Here is a 17,248-nt window from a genome sequence, read left to right on the forward strand (position 1 = left end):
ACACTGATATGATCCAGTAGTAACACTACAGATAGGCCAAGGGGTGGACATGTTGGTAGGACAGTGTCTGTGAGCAGAGGAATCTTGAGAGAAATTTCTGTAGAGGCAACAGGATGGAGGGTGGGTGATGGTGTGATTTTGACTGGGCTGGCTTTATGGGGATGGGATTTCAGGGGCTTGGAGGGCTGAGTATGTAGTGCAAAGGCGATTCTAGGAGATAATTCCAAGACAGAAGTAGGATCAACTGCCCAGCCCTTCCTGCTCCTACAGAAGGGGAAGAAGAAAGCAAGTGCCCTATTTAGCAATCTAAATATGGCAGTAATAGGGATGTTAGTAATTAGTATATCAAACATCCCAGACTCTGAAAAAAAAAAAAATCAGTCCATTTACTCTAGGGAATTGACTTGTTGTTATCAAACGGAAGGAGCCAAGATGGTACCTCAGTAGTCAGGGTCCTACTTCAGCATCTCTACAGCATTGATGAGATAAGACCATCGAGGGGCCATTTTAAAACTGAATGTATTTGTCCATATTCATTCATTCATTTCCAGACTGACAGCTGTGATTTTAGTAGTTAGTTCTTTTCTTTTCTCTTTTTCTCCTGAAAGAGACTGGGCTCTTGTCACTACCCCACAAACTCTCAAATTCCTTGAGGACTAAGGAAGCAGGGAAATAAATAAATAAATAAATAAATGAGTGACATAACATACAGAGACAAAATGTTTATCTGGCACACAGTATGTTCTCAGTGAATTTCAAGGAGGCGGTTGGTCGTGGTGGTTGAGAATGCAGGCTCCTGACACTTACTGCTGTGTGGCCTTGGGCAGGTCACTTTATCACTCTGTCTGGTTCCACTTTTGTCATCTGGGGCCAGGAATACCACCAAACCCATAGACTTGTGAGGATCAAATGCATGAATCCACTTAGATGCATAGTATAGTGCCTTGTACATAATAGGCATTCAGAGAAGTTAGCTATTAATTGTAAAACTATTTTACCACTTTACTCATTTAGGGATGGAAAATTCCCATGCTTGTAGGCAGTTAGCATAAATGAGAGAAATGGGGGAGCTGGGGGGCCTGGTCTAAACGGGAGACTGCTGTTAAGGAGAGCGTGGAGCCGGCGCTGTGATTTTCAGAATCTCCTCTAGGGGAGTGTCACCCCAGGTCCCAGCATGGCTCCTGAAAAGGTAAATACCTTTTACATTTTCTCTTCAAGCCCTTATGTATTCAATTATTTCTCAAAACCCTGCTTTTAGCTAGCGCAAAGCCTTGGCCAGATCTTGAGTTGTGAGGTTTGTTCTTTCTCCTTCTTAAGCCCACCTTACCTTTCTTCCGGGGAAGCGTCCAGCACGTTTTCTTCACGATCTCAGACCTCAACGAAGGGCGTCGAAAACTCAGCGCTCGCTGCTGCAAATCAGGAGTGACTGCAGAGGTGGAATTTGGGGCGTCTGCATCGCGCGTAGGGGCGGAGCGGGGTCTCCCTGGGGGACCCTGACTCACCAGCAGGTGGCGATGTGTCTGCGAGGCGTGCAAGGTTCATCCAGAAACTTGAACGGGATGTTGATGCCACTGCATGAGAGGAGCACAACCAAATCTCCCCGAGCCGAGCTGTCGGCATCCGCGAAAAGGTGGGGAGAGAAGGGAGCGCACTCCCTCCTGGAGTGACACCACAAGCTTCATTCGGGAAGGCTTCAGGAGGGGTGAGTACTGAGCAGCGAACGGAAAATGGAGCGACGTCCTTTTCTTAGGGCATTGTCCGTGGCTTGTATTGACTGGCTTTCCGACCCTCTGGGAAATTTCTGGAAGGGAGCTGCCTGAGCAGATGAAGGGAGAGCGGGAAAGAAGCCCAGGAAGCCGATGCTCCCACGCCCGGCGCTCTGCAGCTGTAGGAGCGCGGGTCAGCCCAGCCAGATGGCGCTGTCTGGCTTTCTCTGGGCCTCCCGCTCCAGTCCCTAGAGGTCCCAGCCGCAGCGGCCCCTCTAGCCGACCGGCTCAGGCTCTGTGGTTCCGGGCGGAAGTGAGGCGCCGAGCGGAACGGCCTCTGGTGACATTTTCTCCGGGCGGTTCGGACGAGTGAAGGGACTTGGCGGTGGAGGCTGCGGAGGCGGTGAGATTCGCTTTGGCCCCGGTGGGGCTCTGACCGCGACCCCCTGCTCGCCGCTGGGGCTTGTGCCGAGGAAGAGAAGGCGGCGGTGGCCGTGACGTTCAGAGTCGCCGCGGCCCGGAGAGACCCGGCCCGGGGGGGTCGGTGTGTGCCCCGACGGGGCGCGCGGAGCGGGCGAGGAGGTGCGGGGCCGCCGCGGAGCGCAGGTGAGGCGGGAAGGGGCGCAGGGTCGCGGCCCGGCTACCGGTCGAGCCGCGGGACCCGGGCTGCTTCCCGGGAAGGGGTCGGGTTGAGTCGGAGGGGTGCGGGCCGCGGGCGTTGCTCTGCGGCGTCTGGGCGTCCGGGTCGTGACGGGCAGGGCTGTCGGACGCCGGGTGTTTGAGCCCGGGCGTGGCGGGAGGCGCGGCCCGGGTGGGGGCCAGCGAGAGGGGCGGAACAGTCCGACCGTTGGCTCGCCGGCTCGCTGGTAACCCTCGCATCCTCCGGGCCCGGCCGAATTGGCGGGCCGAGCCCCCCCTCCTCTTCCCCGGCCCGGCGGGTTCCTTTACCAGGCGGCGGAGAGGAGGCTGGAGGTGCCGCAGCCCGTGGGCTGCGCGGAGGAGCGGCTTCGTCGCACTGGAGTTGTCTTCACGCAACTTTCCGGCGCCCCAGGTCGCTCGGGGAGCGGCGGCGGCGGCTTTGCCAGCTGCGTTGGCCCCGCGAGCCGGGATCTGGCGCCGACACCTGCCCCGACTCTTGAGAGCCCGGGCGGCCGCCCCAGCACCGCGGCTGCCGAGGCCTAGGAGGAGGGAGGAAGGCTCTCTCCGGCGTGGCGCCGCCTGCGTTTCGGCAGTGCTTCCACTACCTTCGGCCTCCGGTCAATGGGAGGGATGTGTCAGTCTCCAAAATTGACATCTTCTGGCGAGTTTGTCAAGTTTATTTAGAAACCCGGCGAGGATGTAAACTGACGAACCTCAGCTTAAAGATCATCGTCTCCTCTGACTCTTCTCAGAGAGAATTCTCTTTTCCCCAGTAGTACTTCGTACTTTATACTTTATTAATTGTAGCACCGATCTCAGTGTATTGTTGGGGCAGCAACCCCCAACAGAACCTCACGTCAATTCATTCTCCCTTTTAAATCGTCCTCTCCGCTGTCACAGAATAGATGCTCACAGGTTGAAGGAATGAACGTCTGTACTTGTTCCAGATTGAACCGCTTGAACAGTTTGTGCTGGATGTGCTTTTCGTTTCTCGCCTGAGCTTCTGCTTTCTGAATCCTTCCACCCAGTAGGATGAAAAACCCACTGATGATGATACTTTGTCAAGGTTGGACCTTTTAATTACATCTGGCAGTTTTGCTTAGGCTGTTGTTGTGTAGTGTCGTTGGGCACAAGTTAACAGTTTGAATTACTCCTTTTCTTCTCCTGGGATAGTTTAAGGATGGAGGCTATTAACTTTATAATGCGGTTTTGCTGATCCTGGCAATCAAGATTCCTTCAGTAAGAGCATTGCCTTTTGATTTAACAAGCATTTTTAGAGGCCTACAATTATTACCTGATGTCCTGAGACGTCACAATGCTGATCTTTTTTAGTAGGAAGTGTAATATTTTGGCCAAATAATCTGGCTAATAAAATGCCTAATTGAGTGCTTTATGCACAGTAGGTGCCGAATAAATAAAACTATGAATTAAATTTGAAATCAGGAAACTAAGATGGTATTTACTGTGATGACCTGTATGCTACTTTATGAAGAACCTTAATGAAATTTCATGCAGTTCCATAAAATGAGAAATAAAAATATTTTTAGACATTTCTAAATCAGATTCCTTCAGAGTGCTTTTCAGTAATCTTAAAACTTCAAACCATATCTTTTTCGTAATGTTAACAAAGTTTCCAAATAGGTGATAAAATATGAAAGGAAGGGAGAAACTTCAAGGTAATTATACTTGAGGTATCAGCTAAATATGATTTCCTAATGGAAAATTTTTTTTTTCTGACATCATTTTGTGAAAAATGAGATGGACTAAACTGGAAACTTACCCTACTGTTAGCTTCATATTAAGTTCACAGTGTAGTTGTTACGTTACTCACTAATTCAGTTTATATTACTCTTAATTGCTTTTATGAAAGTGTCATAAATGCTCTTTGTTTTATAGTCTTCATGATTAAAGATAGGTTTAGCTTTAGATTCTAATTTAATGCAGTTCTAAGAGAACTGAGTGCTCAATGTTTGTCCTTCAAAGATTTCTATTTCATATATGACATTGGTACCTTAAGTGTCCTTAGTGTATGACTAGTAATTTCTGGGAGGTGGTGTAGTTACTCATTCAAGGGGTTGTTTTGCCAGGATCTTCAGTCTTATGGTTTTATTTTAATGTGTGCATGAATAGAGTTGACATATGGGCAATTAGAATGTTTTTGTTTTTTCTTTTTAAAGCTTGGAACTGGTTGTGTGTGTGTACACACACACACAGTAGAGACCGAGACCGTATGTTTGTAACTTTGGTAAATCATCTTAATTTTCCTCCAGGTAACTAGCAACATGAAAACAGTGTATATTCATGTTTACTGAATTGACAATACTTAAGAAAATCTGTAAAAGGTGAAAAATGTTGTACTATTACTGTGTTTTCTTTTGAATCGCACTGATTTCAGTATTCTGTATTATTTTAGAAAAGAGTTTAGGGCCAAATAAAGTTTCTTGTGTAATTAAGAAGTAAAAACGAAATAGACGTATTGATAACTGAGTAAAAAGCTATGAGACTATAGAAGAGGGGAAGAACTATTGAGAAAACAGACCAAAACATTCAGGTGGAACTTCTTTATTCTCACAACACTAATTGATTGATTGCTTACTGTGTGCCAATAGTGCTCTAGTTGCTGGTGCTCTAGTGGTGAATATGACTGTCAGGTCTTGATGCTAAAGAAACTTACACTTTTTAAAAAAATTTTAAGTTTACATTACTGTTTATGCTTTGTGTTGGACATTCCGTAGGTTTGGATAAATGTGTAATGACATGTGTCCATCATTATGGTATCATACAGAGTATTTTCACTACCCTAAAAATGCTCTGCCTGTCCTTCGCTCCTCCACCCCACCCTACCCCCAACAGCCCCTGGCAACCACTGATCTTTTCATTGTTGCCACTGTTTTGCCTTTTCCGTGACGTCATATAGTTGGAATCATACAGTATGTAGCCTTTTCAGATTGGCTTCTTTCACTTAGTAATGCATATCTAAGCTTCTTCTGTGTTTTTTCATGGCATGGTAGATCATTTCTTTATAGTGTCGAATAATATTCCATTGTCTGGATCTACCACTGTTTATTTATTTATTCACCTCCTGAAGGATATCTTGGTTGAAGAAACTTACACATTTAAACCTGGAGGTTGAGATATATTTCCATGTGGGCATTCCAGGCTAGGGAACAGCCTAAGCAAAGTTGTGAGTATCAGTGATCTTGAATGGTGTTTGAGTTTACAGAGGGATAGATGTAAACTCTGTGGGGTAGAGGAAGGTAGGGCCAGGTTTATAAAAGTACCTTAGTCTGCTAGTGAGTTATTAATTTTTTTCTTTAAGGGGAATATGAAGGATGAGGTAGACATTCTTTGAAAGATTTTTCTTTATCCTTAAGTTCACTGAGTAGAAGTTTTGTTGGTATTATTTCTTTACTATGGGTTGATTCTTGATAGCCAGACTAAAGTAATTTGATAGTTATTTTTCTTTAGTTGTCAAATTACAGTCTTAAGTTTAAATTTGATTGGTGTGAAACTTTTCTCAATCCTATTTTAGCCTTTATTTATTTTTCTTTAAATATTTATTTATTTATTTAGGCTGCTCTGGGTCTTAGTTGCGGCATGCAGACTTCTTAGTTGCAGCATGTGAACTCTTAATTGCGGCATGCATGTGGGATCTAGTTCCTCGACCAGGGATCGAACCTGGGCCCCCTGCATTGGAAGCTCGGAGTCTTACCCATTGAACCATCAGGGAAGTCCCAGCCTTTATCTTTAATTGAAACTACTTACCTTACTCTTTCAGCACTAATGATGGAACTTAGGGAAGTAAATGTTTTCTGCTTCTTTGTGGACACCTTCTCTTAGCAGAAGTGGGACTGATGTTCAGTCAGTTTTCACACACAGCCTACCGGTCCTTGTGATGAAAGGAAGGAGCAGGGTGAAACTAAAATTATCTTGCTTGTTTTACTCTCTTGTATTCCTAAACTGCTAGGAGAGAAAATGTGTATTATATATATTGTACATATTTATCATATTAGTAGAAGCCAATAATAGTAACTGTGATTTAAAAATGCTGTAAAGTGACCAGTATGACTCAAGTTTGATGGTTGTCTTATTTAAAATTTGTGGCGTTAATTTACAGTGTTTTTTATTGAAGTATAGTTGATTTACAGTGTTGTGTTAATGTCTGCTGTACAGTAAAGTGATTCAGCTGAACATATATATACATTCTTTTTTACATTCTTTTCCACTGTGGCTTATCACAGGTTATTGAATGTAGTTCCCTGTGCTATACAGCAGGACCCCATTGTCCATCCATTCCACATATGCTAGCGGACATCTGATAACCCCAATCTCACTCCATCCCCTCCTGCCCCCTTGCCCTGGCAACCACAAGTCTGTTTTCTCTGTTACAGTGTTTGTTTTAAGTTTTGTTTCTATTCTCTTTCATGTCTTTATTCCAAATAGATACCTCATACCTCTTTGCTCAGATTCTGTCACTTAAAATAGCCAATAGATGGTGTAAGTCCTAAGTTACTAATTTGACTTTATTTAATTTAAAAACTACCTGGATGAGTATTTTCTAGTTAAGTGAAGATTAATCAAAAGTAGAAATTTATCCGAAGAACTTAATTTGTATGTGGGGGCAGTTATACCTGGTTAAATTAAAAACCCATTTACTGAGCACTCAGGTGCCCAGGTGGAGATGGGTACAAAGATAAAAGAAATTTCTGCTCAAGGAACTCAAATCTAGGGAACCAGATGATTTCTAAGTTTCTTTCCGGCTCTAAAATGTGGAGAAGAAAAGTAGGCTGTAGGACAAAAAGTACTGTACAAAATAACTAGAGTATGGAGTTAGTTGTTTTCTTTATAAAATAATTTAAAATTAGGTATTGGAAAATAGCATTTTTTTCTTAAATGGGTCTCTAAGATTAAAAGAAAATGATTGGAGACTTGAATGTTCATTTTTGTACTGCCAGTTCATGTATGAAATAACTTTTTCCTCTGCCTGGAATACAAGTCCATGTATTAGTAAATTAGTTCTGATTGTTGTCCAAAGAGCAACAAGATTAAATGTTAGAACTTATTATAGCAGCCATTCCCAAGAATGTGGATAAACTAGGATTGTGTTTAGTTAATCTAGAAATTCAAGTTTTCATTAGCATGGTTAACAATAGGGAAACCAGCTACTGACAAAAGGGATCGGTAGAAGTTATTTTTTACTGAGTTGTCTGGCTTAAAAAAAAATAACTTCTATGATGTTCAGAGTCAGCATTTTGTTAGGTGCCTTATAATTAGAGAAGGGTATTGTTGGGGATAGGGAAGTTGGGTATGGACTAAAACTCTAGGAAAACAGGACTGTTTTCCTTTCTGTACTAAGAACAAAAACCTCATGTGGTTAGGATGTTAAGCAGTATCTTGTCTGCCTTAGTTTTAACCTAGCATAGAAGCATAGTTTAGTCTTAAATCAGCATTATATCATCAAGGGTTTCCCATTATTTATGTCCACTGCGATCCACTAAACAATTTGCTATGAGCCTGAGGCGAGGGCACGTATAGTGGATAGGATTTTGGCAATATTTATTTTGGGGACCTCAGATCCCAGCATGTGGTGACCCCTCTTTATTTGTAATGTCTTCTGAGGGAGACAGAAAATGGCCAGAGAGAAATCTTGGAGGAAATCTAGAACCTGTGTTTTAAATTATTCTTGATTTACACTGATGGTGCTTTTGAGTCTCTCATTAGCAACGGTGCATTCTTTGCATTTGGTAACTTCCTTGACTTCTTACTTGATGCTAGTTTATTCACAGCCCTGGTGCTAGGCCAGATACTCGTCAGTAGTAATATCCGCAACATGAAGTGATTTGAGCAGCCATTATCACTCGTGGCCTATTTATAGAGCTTATATCAGTGGAGAAAAGGTTGGCTGGCAGGCAAGCAGAGCTGCTCTCTTCCCGTGGTTGCAGTCTTGCAATTTATATTTCAGTTCCAGGTAGGCCACATCTATTCATCTGCATTAAGTTTTAGTGTTCCCTTTCTGTACTCCAACCCTTTTGCACTCCAGTTTCTTTCTTTCTTTTTTTTAAAAAATACATTTATTTATTTATTTATTTTTGGCTGTGTTGGATCTTCGTTGCTGCGCGCGGGCTTTCTCTAGTTGCAGCGAGCGGGGGCTACTCTTCATTGGGGTGTGCGGGCTTCTCATTGCTGTGGCTTCTCTTCTTGCGGAGCACAGGCTCTAGGCCCGCAGGCTCAGTAATTGTGGCCCACGGGCTTAGTTGCTCCGCACGGGCTTAGTCACTCCGTGGCATGTGGGATCTTCCCGGACCAGGGCTTGAACCCGTGTCCCCTGCATTGGCAGGAGGATTCTTAACTGCTGCGCCACCAGGGAAGCCCTGCACTCCAGTTTCTTAGTCAACTTTACTCTTGAAGGAAAAAACAAAATAACTTATCACACTGAAAAATAATTAGCAAAAATTTCTTAATAGCATATGATATTCAACGTTCACATTTCTCCTATCTCATAAATGTGTTTTTACAGTTATTCAGATTGAGTCAAATAAGGTCTGTGCATTGTTTTGTAATGTATAGGTGACCCCCCCATTTCTTTTTCCTGGCAAATTATTTGTTGAAGAAACAGTTTTCCCACAGTTTGGATTTCCAGTTAACATTGCTAGTGGTGTACCAGTCTCCTGGGGTTCTTGTTAATTGACATTAGGTTTAGAGGCTTGATCAGGTTTGATTTCTACAATGTATTGTCTCTCGTTTTTTATTTTTTTTCTTTGAGGGGGCAGAAATACTTTATAGGTGATGCTGAGTGCTTGCATCAGAAGGCACATAATGTTTAGTTCTCTGTGATGTTAGCAGCTGATGATGCTCATTGCCTTGCTCCATTAATTAATTACTCATCATTCCTTACTCTGAATGCCTTTCATCATTCCCAGTTCTGAGTCTTTTATACTCTATCTTGTTTATAGTTATAGCCTCTTCAATCTCTTTTGAGAGCTAAGGGAAAGGAAGAGATGAGTTGCTGTGGAGAAAAGGGCTATTTCCACTGTACTATAACTCTGTAGATGTTTTTATTTCAGTTTCAATTTTTGATTCCTGTATTGTCCACAGTATCCATGCTACAACTTCTCAGTGGAAAAACTTACCCTGAATCCTGACAAATAATTGAAAGAAGACCTTCGAAAGCAGAATGTTTTGAGATGGTGCTTATTTAAGATAAGAATACTGTTGTCATCAAAGTATTTAGTATTTATGTATACAAATTAGAAAAGAGGTTAATTTTTCTATTTCAGACGGTTTGAGAGCATCACTGTTAAAGATGCATAGAATCTCTTCCTAGAACTGAATATCTGGGGAGAGGGGGCTTCATTTTGATTTTTGATAAGATACTGCTTTTTACATTATTTGTGTTATGTAGCTTAAGATAGTTTCTGGTTTTGCATCTATAAATATACAAGCACTCTACATAGTGTTCTCAATGTAAGGAAGCAGCTTTACTAGGCTGTTAGCAGTTGTGTCTGTGTGTTTTTTTTTTTTTTTTTAGCACCTTTAATTATTATTTATTGATTGATTGATTTATTTGGCTGTGTTGGGTCTTCGCTTCCGTGCGAGGGCTTCCTCTAGCCGCGGCAAGTGGGGACCACTCTTCATCGCGGTGCGCGGGCCTCTCACTATCGTCGCCTCTCTTGTGGAGCACAGGCTCCAGACGCGCAGGCTCAGTAGTTGTGGCTCACGGGCCCAGTTGCTCTGCGGCATGTGGGATCCTCCCAGACCAGGGCTTGAACCCGTGTCCCCTGCATTAGCAGGCAGATTCTCAACCACTGCACCACCAGGGAAGCCCATTTGTGTCTGTTTTGTCATATGGTTTTTTTTTTTTTAATAAAAATTTATTTATTTAATTTACTTATTTTTGGCTGTGTTGGGTCTTCGTTGCTGCGCACAGGCTTTCTCTAATTGCGGCGAGTGGGGGCTACTCTTCGTTGCAGTGTGCAGGCTTCTCATTGTGGTGGCTTCTCTTGTTGCGGAGCACGGGCTCTAGGCATGCGGGCTTCAGTAGTTTCAGCACGTGGGCTCAGTAGTTGTGGCTCGCGGGCTCTAGAGCACAGGCTCAGTAGTTGTGACACACGGGCTTAGTTGCTCCGTGGCATGTGGGATCTTCCCAGACCAGGGCTGGAACCCATGTCCCCTGCAGTGACAGGCAGATTCTCAACCAGTGTGCCACCAGGGAAGCCCTTGTCTTATGTTTTTATCTGGAAAGATAAAAGGGGAGTTACTCTATCAGAAATCATGCTGATTCTATGTAATGGAATATATATATTTTTAAAACTTCCCTATTTAATTAAATTAATTAATTAATTAATTGGCTGCCACGTAGCATGCGGGATCTTTAGTTCCCCCACCAGGGATTGAACCCATGCCCCCTGCATTGGAAGCACGGAGTCTTAACCATTGGACCACCAGAGAAGTCCCTGTAATGGAATATATTTTTACATACAAGTCACTAGTACTATTAAGCAAACAAGGTATGTATTTCATTAGTGGTCTTGGTGATATTTAAAAATGATTCGGTTCATCAATTCAACCAATATTTGTTAAATATTATGTGTTAGGAACTGTGAGCGAACCGAAGATGATAAACATAATCTCTGTTTTCAAAGAAGACTGTAATATAATGGGGCTGAGGAGGGTGAGTAAAACATTTATACCAATAAGTTGTATCTTTTTAATTGCTTTCCTCATGGTGTGTTATTTCCCTTCTCCCTCATGTATAAGGTTAGCTCTTAATTTCTTGGGGTTAAATGTTCTCAGTCATTGTGTGTGTGTGTGTGTGTGTGTGTGTGTATGTGTGTGTGGTTTGCTTTAAAAATCACCCTCTTAGAGCAGTGTATTTGTGTGCCACAGTTAGAAAATTCAGGTAATAATTGTTAGGTGCTAATTTTTTTGATGATTACTGGTATTGTGATTCTCTCCCACCATTAGAATTAGATTGTCACAATGTCTATTTTGATATTGAACTTGTCTAACACTGTAGAATAATATTATAATCTTTCTGTGACAGTTGCCCACACCAGCAGGAAGTAGGCACACAATACTGTTTGAAAGCCTTGCTTCATTCTAGTTTTATCTTCACAGGTTGCAATTTGTCCTGGTCCTGGTCTCCTGTTCTTGTTTATATTTGAAAAACAAAACCAAGCAAAACTTCAGAACTCTTCAGGACTTTTTTTTAAGTTTCTGGTGTAGAGTAGGCAAATTTTGACAAAAACCTAAGAGAGTGGTTTTAAAAACCCATGACTGATTGTCATGGATTTTTTTTTTTTAAACCTTGGTCCCAGTTACATACTAGGGAAGTTACTACTGCTTAAAAAAATGAGTTAGCAGTAGACGCAAGCTATAATTTGTTTCATATCATAACTGTCGCGAAAGCAGGAACTTCTGTTATCTTAGAGTTAGCTACATTCTTATTGGTGGTTTCATGACTTTCTTTAAGTCTCATCCTTATAAGAAGTAAATATTTTAACAAAAGTGTAGAAACAGTCCAATTGATATGATTTTTACTGCTGGGAGAGTGCATCATTTTTGAATCGTAAGTTCAGTAATAAACATGCATAGTTGAATATTTGAACTGTAAGGCAGCTAACAATTTTTAGATTTTGAAGCTAAGCCTATTTAAAAAAAAAAAATTTAGAAAACTTGTTTAGGGACGTCCCTGGCGGTTCAGTGTTTAGGACTTGGTGCTTTCACTGCTGTGACCCTGGGTTCAGTCCCTGGTAGGGGACCTAAGGTCCCGCAAGCTGTGCAGTGCGGCCAAATAAAAATTAAAAAATAAAAGTAGGGACTTCCCTGGTGGCGTGGTGGTTAAGAATCCGCCTGCCAATGCAGGGGACACGGGTTCGATCCCTGGTCCGGGAAGATCCCACATACCGTGGAGCAGCTAAGCCCGTGCACCACAACTACTGAAGCCCGCACGCCTAAAGCCGGTGTTCCGCAACAAGGGAAGCCACCGCAATGAGTAGCCTGCGGACCGCAACGAAGAGTAGCCCCCGCTCACCGCAATGAGAGAAAGCCCGCGCTCAACAATGAAGACGCAATGCAGCCAAAAATAAATAGAAAATAAATTTTAAAAAATAAATAAATAAAAAATTTGTTTAGACTAGATTGCTGTGAGGCTATTTAAACTGCAACTACTTTGCTTCATAATTCCTCTTTTCCCTCCTTACATGGCATAGTTTTTACTTTCATTGATTAACCATTTCACATCATTGGGCATAACGTTAAGTAAATGCGTATGGAAAACTATACCATTTTCTTCAGATATAAAGATACCAAAGAAAGGGTGGTTGTGTGGTTTCTGTAAGATGAATCAAAACAATGGATGTTTTGTTTTTAGGGAGAACTATCAAAGGAGCAGTCTTGTGTACCTTCTTAAGTGTAAAATGTAGATATACCTTGATTTACACAAAAGATGTATATTTGTGGGCAAAGCCAAATTATGGAGTGGCTTGGGTTTTTTTTTTTCGGCTACGCTGCATGGCATGTGGGATCCTAGTTCCCTGACCAGGGATGGAACTCGTGCTCCCTGCAATGGAAGTTCCTCAGAGTCCTAACCACTGGACTGCCAGGGAATTCCTGGTATTTGTTATTTAAATATTTCTAGCTTGTACTAATTGAGCCATAGATCTAAGCAAAGATATGGCATGCATTTGCATATCTGGTAGCTGCTGTTTTGAAAAAATAAATCATGTCTAAAGCCTTGTATCATTATTATGCATATCTGAAAGGACACATGCTATGCTAATGATGCGTTTGTAGTTAAAGTCAGTGCTGAAGTAACTGCACTGTAGCAGAGTTTGTACTTAAAATTTTTAAATGGTTTGGACGTTATTAACAAATATGTGAGATTTTAAAATGTCCACTTAAAAAAAAATTAAGATGTCCTTAAGATTCTATTTTAGTAAAACATTTAATTTTTAAGTGAAATGGGACTTATCCACAGGGCCTAGCAAAATGTCTTTTGCTTAATAAATACTGACTGTAAGTATATGTTCAAGAACGGGACTTCTCTGGTGGTCCAGTGCTTAAGACTCCGCGCTTCTACTCCACGGGGCACGGGTTCGATCCCTGGTTGGGGAACTAAGATCCTGCATGCCGTGTGGCACAGCCCCCACCCCCCAAAAAAGTATATGTTCAAGAAATATTGTGTCTACTGTGTGTTGGGTATTTTTCTAGTGGTGCTGGTATAGTAATCAATGAGACAAAATCCTTGCCCTCTTGTGTCTTATATTCTATGAAGCAGGTAGGCAATAACCTAGACACATAAATAAGCAAGATAATTTTAGACACTTAAAAAAAAGAATAATGGGGTATGGTGAGAGGATGCACTTAATGCATTCAGGGAAGGCCTTTGTAATGTAAATTTGAATTGATACCTGAAATATGAGAGCCAGCCTGAAAAAGAGCTAGGGGAGTGCTTTCCTGGCAGTGTGAACAGCAAGTGCAAAATACCTTGAATCAGAAAAATTGAAGATTTTGGAGCCTAAAGAGACAAAATGATGCTGAAGTGAGGATTGAGCAAGACATACCTTGTAAGCCTCAAAAAAAAATTCAAATTTTATTCTAATCGTAAGGAAATGTATATAAAGAAACTGGGGGTCTAAGCAAGGAGCAGTCTTGTTTACCCTCTCTAAAATGTAGATGTGCCTTGATTTACACAGGAGATATATTCTTGTATATTTGTGGGCAAAACCAAATTTTAGCACCAGGTTCCCCACAGATGTGTGTGTGTGATGGGTGGCCTTTCTGGCTGCCCAGAAACAGGTCATCTACAAATGGTTTAGCAACAAAAAATGAATTTTAAATATCAGACTTCAAATATATTACAAAAACTTGATTTAAAGGAATCTGTATTAAAACCTTATCTTTTAAATATATAACCTACTTTATCTTTTGTAAAGATCCACGTGTTCAGAACTTTTATTTCGGTTAAAGGAGGCTACTTGTGTAGCATGATCTAGTCTTAGGTTAAGAAGCAGGTTGGAAATTTGGAAACAGTTCTAAATATATCTGTCTAAATATATCTAAATATAACTTGGCCATTGACCTACATATTCTTTTCTTAGAAATGAGGATTATACATTTCAGGTTAACTATGAGCAATAATTAATAAAAATAATTAAAATGCTCTGAAAACCTAAATAGAATTGTTTAGGTAAGTTGTCAGTGTGGGTAGACCACTTATTCTGTGTATCTTTTTAAATTACAGCTTTTATAAAAGCCTACAAATAAGCAATAAAACATTTATCAATTTCTTTTTAAAAATCATTAGTGACTGAAAGAAACATTCTTTTAGTGGGTTTTTCAAATGGAATTGACTCTATCTTTTTAAAATAATCCTTGAAACTTTTTGAAAACATTGAGGTCTTGGCTAATTCATGGTTGAGTATTTTATGCTGTGGCTAAAATTGACCAGCAGCACCCGTAGTGCCACTTGGAGGCACTAGTTTTCTGATGCTGAGAAGCAAAGGCCAGGGTAATGCAGATTGCGCTCATGTTAACTTTTCCATGAAGTCTACAAGGAGAGCCACTAACTACAGGGTTTTCTATATGCTGTGACCCTAGTTCCTATGAAGCTGTTTATTCAGGAGATGACTATAACATGTGTGTGTGATCATACGCATTTTTTAAAAAGCAAAAATGAGATTTAATAGGTTAATTTAACTGTGGTAACTCCAGTGTGCAGCTGGCCTAGCTGAATCTAGGAGTTCATTTGATGTCATCTGGGCACTGTTTTTCTCTCCTGTATACTGGCTCTTTATTGCTTTTCTTTGTGGGCTTCGTTTCCAGCCAGACTTTCCTCTCATGAGGACAGAGTTGGCCCCCCCAGCAGCTCCATGCCAACAAGTTTCCTCAGCATTAAAAAAAAAACCTAATAGACTTTATTTTTTAGATCAGTTTTAGGTTTGCAGAAAAATTTAACAGAAAGTACAGAGAGTTTCTTTAACCCCCCTCCCCAGTTTCTCCTGTTATTTATTAACATCTTGCATTAGTTTGGTACATTTGTTACCATTGATGAGCTAATATTGATACATTGTTAAAGTTCAAGTTTATATTAGGGGTCACTCTGTGTTGAAAAAGAGATACTCTGTTGAATAATGCGAAATAACAGTTCTGTGGGTTTTGACAAATGCCTATCCATCATTATAGTATCTAACAATAGTTTCACTTCCCTGAAGATCTCCTCTTATTAATTCCTCCCTCTTCTCCACCACCCTCTGGCAACTTCTGATTTTTTTTTTAAACAGACTATTTAGTTATTTATTTTAATTGACTTAATTTTTTAAGAGCAGTTTTAGGTTCACAGCAAAATTGAATGTAAATTCAGAGATTTCCCATGTACTCCCTGCCCCATACATGCATAGTCTCCTCTATTATCAACGTTCTCCCCCCACCCCCGCTCCCCCAGTGGTACATTTGTTACAACTGAGGAACCTACATTAACACATTATTATCACCCAGAGTCCATAGTTGACGTTAGGGGTCACTCTTGGTGTTGTTTATGGACTTGGATAAATTTATAATGACATGTTTCCACAATTACAGTTTCACTGCCCTGAAAATCTGTGCTCTGCCTATCCATCCGTCCCTACCCCGAATCCCTGGCAACCACTGATGGTTTTACTATCTCTCCATAGTTTTGCCTTTTCCAGAATGTCATACAGTTGGAATTATACACTATGTAGCCTTTTCAGATGGGCTTCTTTCACTTAGTAATATGCATTTAAGTTTCTCCAGTGTCTTTTCATGGCTTGAGAGGTCATTTCTTTTTAGTGCTGAATAATATTCCATTGTCCAGATGTAACAATTTATTCATTCACCTACTAAAGCAGCGGTCCCCAACCTTTTTGGCACCAGGGACTGGTTCGTGGAAGACAGTTTTTCCACTGATGGGGTTGTCGGGGGGGATGGTTCAGTAATGTGAGCGATGGGGAGCGGCAGATGAAGCTTTGCTCGCTCACCTGCCGCTCACCTCCTGCTGTGTGGCCCAGTTCCTAACAGGCCATGGACCGGTACCAGGGGTTGGGGACCCCTGTACTAAAGGATGTCTTGGTTGCTTCCAGTTTTTGGCAGTATATTCTTAAGCATTTTTGGCTGAAAATCAGTGTTAAAAGTAGAATTATAGCAGAAGCACCCTTTTTTTTTTTGATTATTACTATCACCAATAGTAAATATTTATTGAACAGCATATTATTTTAAGGTATAGTGCTAGGTGGGTTATACTTTGGAGTGATGAGTAGGGAAGAACTTGGACTCTGGAGTTGCTTTGGTTAAAATTCTGACTCCAGTATTGGCTCTGTAAGTTTGTGCAAATTGCCTAACTTTGTACCTATCTGTAAAATGGGTTAATAGTACAGTTGATCCTTGAACAACATGAGTTTGGACTGTGTGGGTCCACTTATGGGTATTTTTTTTTCCAGTAGTAAATATTACAGTACTACATGAACCAAGGATACGGAGATCCCGAGGATATGGAAGAAAGGAGTATAGGGAAGGCTGACTATATTATACTGGATTTTTGACTGCGAGTAAGGTTGGCACCCCTAACCTGTTGCTCAGGGGTCAACTGTATTTACCTTACAGAATTATTGGGGGTGGGTTATGCATTTAAATGCTTAGCTGATTTTCTAGAGAGTAGAGAGTGCTTGATTTTAATAGTTACTGAGCATATATGCACACATCCACACCCCCATGCCCCACAGATACATTGTATCCTTGGCCATCAGTCGATCCAGTCATGCCAAAGGCTGAATTATTTGCAGTTATTTTTACAAGAATGTAAGATTAGTACTAAAATACTACTAAAACAACTGTTCTGCTTTCCTACACACATACAGGGTATATATTGAGAGGTGTCTGAGCTGTGT

General features: G+C 41.4%; 1 protein-coding gene across 7 annotated transcripts in view; it reads left to right on the forward strand.

Annotated features, from left to right (window-relative positions):
- The first annotated feature begins 1,613 nt into the window (after positions 1-1,613).
- The window catches only part of C14H18orf25 (chromosome 14 C18orf25 homolog), an 84,507-nt gene continuing 68,872 nt past the window's right edge, over positions 1,614-17,248 (forward strand). Inside the window, exons 1-2 of one of the 7 annotated variants that reach the window (XM_036874214.1) lie at positions 1,713-2,312; positions 3,246-3,411. The gene's annotated coding sequence lies outside the window, so the exon portion shown is untranslated. The other 6 variants (XM_036874217.1, XM_036874218.1, XM_036874216.1 and 3 more) reach the window with 6 other exon arrangements.

Source organism: Balaenoptera musculus, chromosome 14, assembly GCF_009873245.2.
Source record: "Balaenoptera musculus isolate JJ_BM4_2016_0621 chromosome 14, mBalMus1.pri.v3, whole genome shotgun sequence".
In the NCBI taxonomy this organism is placed as follows: Eukaryota; Metazoa; Chordata; class Mammalia; order Artiodactyla; family Balaenopteridae; genus Balaenoptera; species Balaenoptera musculus.